This window comes from Microtus oregoni, unplaced genomic scaffold (genome assembly GCF_018167655.1).
Source record: "Microtus oregoni isolate MIOR12 unplaced genomic scaffold, Mior012 000056F_ref0000123, whole genome shotgun sequence".
NCBI classification, from domain to species: domain Eukaryota; kingdom Metazoa; phylum Chordata; class Mammalia; order Rodentia; family Cricetidae; genus Microtus; species Microtus oregoni.
In genome coordinates, this window is record NW_024543832.1 from 10,108,996 (window position 1) to 10,116,731 (window position 7,736).

At 42.4% G+C, this 7,736-nt stretch overlaps 1 pseudogene; it reads right to left on the reverse strand.

Moving 5' to 3' along the window:
- Positions 1 to 887: 887 nt before the first annotated feature.
- On the reverse strand, positions 888 to 6,711 carry LOC121438569 (annotated as a pseudogene).
- Positions 6,712 to 7,736: the final 1,025 nt, after the last annotated feature.

Consider the following 7,736-nt stretch of genomic DNA (forward strand, 5'->3'; position numbering starts at 1 on the left):
AAAAGGCTTCCCAGAGGCGAGCATCATCTATTCTCTGCTAAGAAAGGTATGGGCCCCCATCCAAAGTCCTGGCTATTTTGTAACAAGGAAAGGTCTTTGACTCTCTCCCTGTCTGAAGCGCCAGGGAGAATTTTGAGACTTAAGATGCCTCTGTCTGCCCTAAGTTTAAGGTTAATATAAATCAATGGAGCAATGGAATTAATATAAAGTATTGAAGCAGATAGTTAGATGGAATTTTCTCAGTTTACTTTATCCTGACATTTTTATGTGTGGGCAGATGAATGTGCAAGCAGACACGCATATTTGCGTTTATATATATTTATATGTGTGTGGTCAGTGTTGGGTATCTGCTTTTTTTTCTTTTATGAGACAGTATCACTTTATGGGGCTATAGCTTGTTTATTTGACTAGTTATCTAACCAGCAAGCCCCAGGGATCCTCTTATCTTCTTCTCCCCAACATTGGGATTAAAAACACTGTTGTGCTTGGTTTTTACATGTATACTAAAGATACAAACTCAGGTGTTTATTCTTTTGCATCAAGCATTTTACCAAGAGAACCATTTCCCTGGACACTGGAAACAGTGTTTTGATGTCAAGAGTTTTTGTGGAAGTGGGTTTGCACTATCTCTGCCAATCACCCATCCTCATTTATCTCTTGTAGAAACCAAGGCCCATATAAAACTTAGAACAGAGAGAAACCATCACTCTTTATTAAGAGGAAAATAAGTATTTTGGGACACATTAAATATCTTGAATGTATTAACACAAGATAAATAATTTTTATAGGAACCAATTTTTTTTCTTTTGATTATGCTTTTCTACTCCTAAAAACTGGAGAGGAATTTTCTAGTTGGCTACGGACAACTTCTCCGAACAGCACAATGCCTAGGACAACAGAGATGGTTTTTTGGGTCTATGATAAATTGATAAATGGTAAATTTTCTGAGATGGTTGGTCTTTGATGTGCCTCTCCTTTGTAGAATACCTTCAGCAGGAGGAATTGCCTGGGTGACTGGGTTCTCTTCTTTGCTCTGAGTAGGAGGTTGGCTTATGGCCATAGGATGACTCTGGAACAGGGGGTGGAGGACTTTCCCGGTGCTGTTTGATCTTGGAAGCACAGAGTTTATGTTTCTCCATCATTTTATTTTCTAGCATCTGTCCAAGGGCTGTCATAAGTTCCTGGGCCTCAGCAACATTGCTGTCCACACGTGGTTTCTTTTCACTTGCTTTCATTGAACTTGTCAGTAGCTGCTGTAGGCTTACCTTTCTTAGGAGATTCCTGCCCTTTGATTTCCTTCTTGGGGTGAATCCATCGAAGAAATGGCACACAAAATTTTGGAAGGGACTGATTTTTTTTTCTAAATTTATCTTCTTTCTCCTTGACTCTGGTGAGCTTGGGCCCTTCTTCTTGGTTTCCTTTACTTTGTCTTTTACTTTCCTTGGTAAGTAGATGCCAACACTATTATTTGGCTCTTCAGTGAGACTTGATGCTTTGGAGTACTGGGCTTCTGCTACACCAGGCTTTTGTCCTCTCCTACCATCACAATGTCACCTAACCCCTGGGAAGCCAGTGTCTGCAGGAAGCAGTGTGCTCCTGGGATGCTCTGGAAGGAGCACAGCAGTGGTGTAGACTTGCGGCTGGCTGGCTGATTGTCTCCACACTTTGTGGAAACTTGCTAACAGCTTTTGTGACTTTTTGCCCTGGGTTTTGGACACTGGTCCTTCAAGGCAGTAAAAGGACTACTTGGGTCTCTCACTCTTTCTCTAAGACAGTCTCAATCTGAAATGGTGTATCCGTGATTTTGTGCTTGAGAGTTTTAGAATGATGCTTGCTCTCTGCTTTGGTTGGCAGGACCTGTGAAGGCTCATAGTCAGTACCAGATGGAAATGCTCTCAGGGTTCTCCTGATACCCTTACAGGAAGGGGAGGCGACGGAGAGACTCACCAGTGATAGAGAAGAATCCTCAATTACCTCCTCTCTCAAACATGTCTGACATGGTTTTTCTAGGAACCTGACACCTCAACTGCTGAACTGGCCCCAGATACAGAGGAGGTCAAGGAGGGCACGTCACACAGTGCAACAGGCAAGGACTCAACTTTTTTAAACTTAAAGAGATTTATGGGCTTGAGCATCTTGAGGGGTAGGCCCCACCAGTGCTTCACCCGAGCCTTAGAATATGTTCCTCCAGGGCCTGGTGAGTGCCTGGATCAAGAAAGGCAAGCTTCTGTGAAGAGCTGATGAAGTTTTCTGAGATCTTAGAGGATGCTAAATTCTTAGTTTCCATTTGAATGTCAGAAATGGAAAAAAATATTATTCATAGCAAGCCAGGATTGATGCAAACTCAGAGGGATCAGATCTCGATTGATGTGCTCTTTGTACCCACATGAGCTTTCAGGGTGCTTTCTAGATTGTTGTTCATCTGTTTTGTTGAGTCAGTTTTGGAGTCTCTCTTTAAGCTCTTCTCTGATTTCTTTCTGACTCCAAAAGATTTGCCCCTTATAACTTTACTGAAACTTTTTCCAAGTACCTGTTTGGATCTTTTAAGATCTTTCCTAGAATAGGTCCCAAATTCTTTCCAGATACCTTTTCTAGTTAGAATCTCACCTTGTGGCCATCCTTGCTATGGTCACCCACAGACACAGAGGATAATGAGGGGTCTGTTTGGTCTCTGGTTTGACAAGGTCCTGTTACTGTATTCTGAGGCTGCATCACTTTCCGAGACTCTTGGATTTTACAAGGAAAGTCCCATCGGTGTTGAATAAGCCACTTTTGAATGTGTTGCTCCAGTTCCTCTTGGAGCTCACAGCTGATAGGAAAATTGTCTGGATGGATAGAGACTGCCCAGTCTTGGCAAAGGTTGGGTGCCAGGACATCATAGACCTCTTGAGGTCTCTGATCCATCAAGGTAAAGGCAGCCTACTTTCTAGTTTTGTAAGCAAATGCCCTTCTGTGTGTTGTATTTCAGTAGGGAGACACTGTGACTGACTATGTGATTGAGAACAAGATGGCCCATAATCTCCATAATCACTTGTGTAGGGTAGAGAAGAGGGTAGTTGGGCTGGGAGAGGGGATTGAGGATGGACTTGATTCAGAGCTGGGGCCTGGAACTGGGGTGGAGAAAGAATTAAGGGAGGGGATTGGAGGTCCAGGTAGGACAGAGGACATGTACAGGAATGCGCTGGAGACATCTTATCCCGCATTTGAACTGGTTAAGCAGTTGAGATGACATTGAATAAAAAAAAGTGACAAGGGAGAGTAGAAGTAGCCTGAGGGATCCAGGCAGTGGCCACTAGGGATTCACTGTGCAGAGAAGGATACCTCAAAAGAGCTGGTTGCAAAAAAAATAAAAAAAAAAGAGCTGGTTGCATTTCTCTTGAAAATGGTCCCCCAAGGTGGTGGGATATGATAGTTTCTGAGTGGCTGTCTGCTCTTCTGATTTTTCTTTCAGGTTCCAGAAAGGTGGCAGGATAGTGCTGTCTTGCTTAGTACTTGGTGACTTAAACATGTTCCCTAAAGAATTCAAATGGTATCCTGGGCTAATTTCTTCTAGAAATGATTCATCTTTTTCTTTTTCTTTCAGCTTTTTCAGGCTTTCTTTCCAAGCTGGAAATTAGGACACTGGGTTATGATAGTGAAGGTAAGGCATAAGGTTTTTATAGTAAGCTAGATTTGTGGGTATCACATTAGAAAAGATTATGAGCTTAGACTCTACGGCCTGCTCATTAACATCCAAGGTCATGTAATCCATGATCAATATCGTTCTCAAGATAGATGGATGGACAGCACTTAATCATTCATAAATCGATCCCATAGCTGTTACCCTCTTCCCATGATCCTTCCATCTGACCTCTGGGAGAAAGGATGGCGTCACCTCAGAAAAGAATCAGCGTTACTCGGGGTCCCACCTCCAAATCCTGGTAACATTGCTCCTAATAGTCCAGAGCCCTCCCTGTTAGGAACACCTGTTGGCTGGCTCATCGCAGCTTTCTTCTAACACAAGAGCCTGAGTAGGGTATTCTTATTTTCTTCCCAGGAACCTCCCTTTTAGGCCTCTGCAACTCACCTGGGAAACATGGTGCTAGCTCCTCACAGGCAAGATAATGGCAGAGACTGACTTACCTTTGGGATCTTTCCTAGTGCCAAACCTTTTCCTGTACTGACTCTGCCAGGTCATCTGTCTTGGAGGCTAAGAGAGAAAGATGATTGATAGATTAGATAGATAGATAGATAGATAGATAGATAGATAGATAGATAGATAGACAGATTGATACATAGATGTTCTCATTATCCTCTAGATAAGCTACAGATATTCATGTATTTTTAAATTTGATATAGGCTTAATGCAATTTTCTATATGTGTGTGGGTCATTGTGTTGTGATGTGTTTGTGTGCCTGTTGGTGTGGTCTGTGTGTGGTTGGTTGTGGTGTGTGTGTGGTTGTGTGGTGTGGTATGTGTGTGTGTGGTGTATGGGATGTGTGGGGTGTGTATTTGTGTTGTGTGCCTAGCCACTAGCATAAACCAATATTAGTGTATTGGAACTTCTGGAACTAGAGTATAGGTGGTTGTTAGCTATGTGTTTTGGGAAGCAAGCTTTCTTCCTCTGGAAGAACAGCAAGTCTTCTTAAATGCTAAGATATCTCTCCAGCCTTGGCTGACCTGGAATTAACTATATAAATCAGTTTAGCCTTGAACTCACAGAGATCTACTTACCTCTGTCTTCCAAGTAATGGGTTTAAAGAAGTGTGCCACCAAGCTTGGTTGGTGGTTCTGTTCTGTTTTTGTTGGTTTAACTTCACATTTTTTATTTTTTTTAATTTTTTAATTTATTTATTTATTAAAGATTTCTGCCTCCTCCCCGCCACCGCCTCCCATTTCCCTCCCCCTCCCCCGATCAAGTCCCCCTCCCTCATCAGCCCGAAGAGCAAGCAGGGTTCCCTGACCTGTGGGAAGTCCAAGGACCACCCACCTCCATCCAGGTCTAGTAAGAACTTCACATTTTTTAAAGTGAGTGAAAAAGTACAGTTGTTTTCTCTCTCTCTCTCTCTCTCTCTCTCTCTCTCTCTCTCTCTCTTTCACTTTGTCCCCTCTCTTGTATGTATTCAACTGTATATGAATATGAAAGACCAGAGATATGTGTCTGTATTCTTCCTTCACTTTAAGTTTTAATGGCAGAGTCTCTGACTAAACCCGGAACTTACTGATGCAGTTAGAGTGGTTGTCCAGGAAACTTCACTGATCTTTCTTTGTTTCCTTAGCACCAAGACTACAGGCACACATCACTATGCCCAACTTTCTAATTGAGTGCTCAGTATATAAACCCAGGTCTTCATGCTTGCAAAACAAGCACTTACCTACTGAACACTTGTCAACCAGTTTTCTTTAAGAAATATAAAAAGGGAGATGTGGAGATGGCCTAGAGGGTAAGAACATTGCTGTGTGCGAACCTAAGTTCAGGTCCCCATCACTCATGTAGTTGCACATGTGCTTGTAACCCTAGTGTTATGGGAGGCAGACATAATTGAGGATCTGAACTTGGCACTAGGCTAGGAGACACCAACTTCCAGAGACCCTTTCCTGTCACTGCCTACTGTAGATGTGGAGTTGCAAGGTCTCTGCACAGCACATCTTCCATTCTTTTTTGGTCTCCTGATTGTTGCACAGGCATTTGCACTGTGAGGCCAACCTTGGATGTCTACAGTAACTGTTCTTTTGCTCAAGAGTCAAATCTCTGTAGCTGCTTCATAGTTGCCAGGTTGAATTCTGCTGCTTGAAGCCAGAAGTCACTCTGGCCTCTGGTCTAATACCTTTTGAGACTCAGCACAGTCCTCAGAGAAACCATCCCAGAGGAAAAGATTGTACAGGAGAAAAGAATATATGAACCAGTGCTCAGTGCTTGTCTTATCCCTGATATAGAAGCATATATCTTCATATCTTCATATCCCTGATATAAAGAATGCAGGACCTATCCATGAAACCATGGCATTCAAGTTCACCCTGGCACACCGGCATACCTCACAGACATACTATAAGCTCCAGATAGATGCCCTGGTGACTGCTCTCAACTCTGCTCCATCAGTTCCCAGGAGAATAGATTTCTGTTCCTTCTGGAGATGTCTCCCCAGCCATTTCTCTACTTGATTTGGACAAGTGGAAATTTGTAGTAAAATGTGGTGTTGGGGCAGAAGAGACCAGTAAAAGGATCCATGTCACATGAAAGCCGAAAAGTGGCTTGTGGGTAGTGGGGGAGCACAAGGTATGGAGGGAGATGAGGGAGAAGAGGGGAATGGAAGACAGCAATCAACAAAAAATGAAGTTTGTTTGAAGATCCCATCATTAAACCCAATACTTTGTATGCTAACTTAAAAATCAAGAAAGAGACACAGAGAAGGGAAGGATGGATTGGGGGAAGAAAGAGAAAAAGGGAGAGAGAGGGAGACAGGGAGGGAAGGAGGGGGGATGGAGAGGGGTGGGGAGAGAGATAGAAAGAGGTGTATTCTCTGTTAGATACATTTAGAGATTCTTACCTTCCTGGTGAACTTTATATTGGGTAGCGGTGAAGACAGATGACTATCAATGAAGGGAAGTAACAGAAGGTAGAGCCCCAGTCCACACACAATGGCAAATATCATGTCCATTGTGTCCATCGTGGAGCTGAGGCTCAGCCATGTGGCATATATGCTTTCCAGAAGAGAGGGAAGATTCTCCATTTGAACTGATCGGGCTCTCCCTGAGGAGTGAAGGATAACCCATGCCCACTTCTTCACATAACTGGGGACTCGACATCACAAAGCCAGGTCTCCACATCACAAAGGGATTCTGAGAGTGAAGGAGGGGCAATGCAGACAGGTGAATTCTCCCTCCTCAGTCTTTGGGGGTACTTCCTTTAAATTCCACCTACTCTATTTTTTCAATGTACTATTAACAGCTCCCTCATCCAAGGAATTCATATATTACCTAGTTCATTTTCTCATTTGCAGATCTTAATTTGAGGTCTTTTAAAGTCAGGGTTTTTGCTTGTTTGTATTTTATTTTACTTTATTTTATTTTATTTTTCTTTTTCAAGACAGAATTATACAATGTAACAGCCTTGGCTGTCCTTAAACTAGCTCTGTAGAACAGGCTAGCCTTGAACTCACAAGAATTTCCTGCCTCTGCCTCCCTAGTGCTGAAATTAAAGGCATGCACCACCGCTACCACACTTAAGATCAGTATTATCATCCTTAAAGTATCTTAGATTGGGGGAATGGAGAGATAGCTCAAGGCTAAGAGAGCTTGTTCAATCATGAAGATTTGAGTTCAGGTACTAGTAGCTACATAACAAGCTAGGCCTCTGTCACTTCTTATAATCCCACTCAAAAAGGAGTAGACAGAGAAGAGCACTTGCTGGAATGTAGAATAGTGATTATTAGAGGCTGAGAAGGAATTGAGAGGAGTGCTGAAAAGGAGGCTGCTTTTGGTTGTGCCTGCTATAAACATGTATTGAAATAAAACACTGAGTTAAATTAATGTTTACAACTAATACATGTTAATAAAATCTTTTATTTTTGTAGCACCCTTATTTGGGTTTCTATGAGAATAATGGTGACCTCCATTAGAGAAATTTGAAAGTGTTCTTTTGTCTTCAAATTTTAGAAACATTTGCTCAAAATTACAAAAGGAAGTCTGTTCCTAGAAAGAAGATCACAAAAATTACCCTCTAGTGAGCATTAATAAGAGAGAGGAGGGGAGCAGG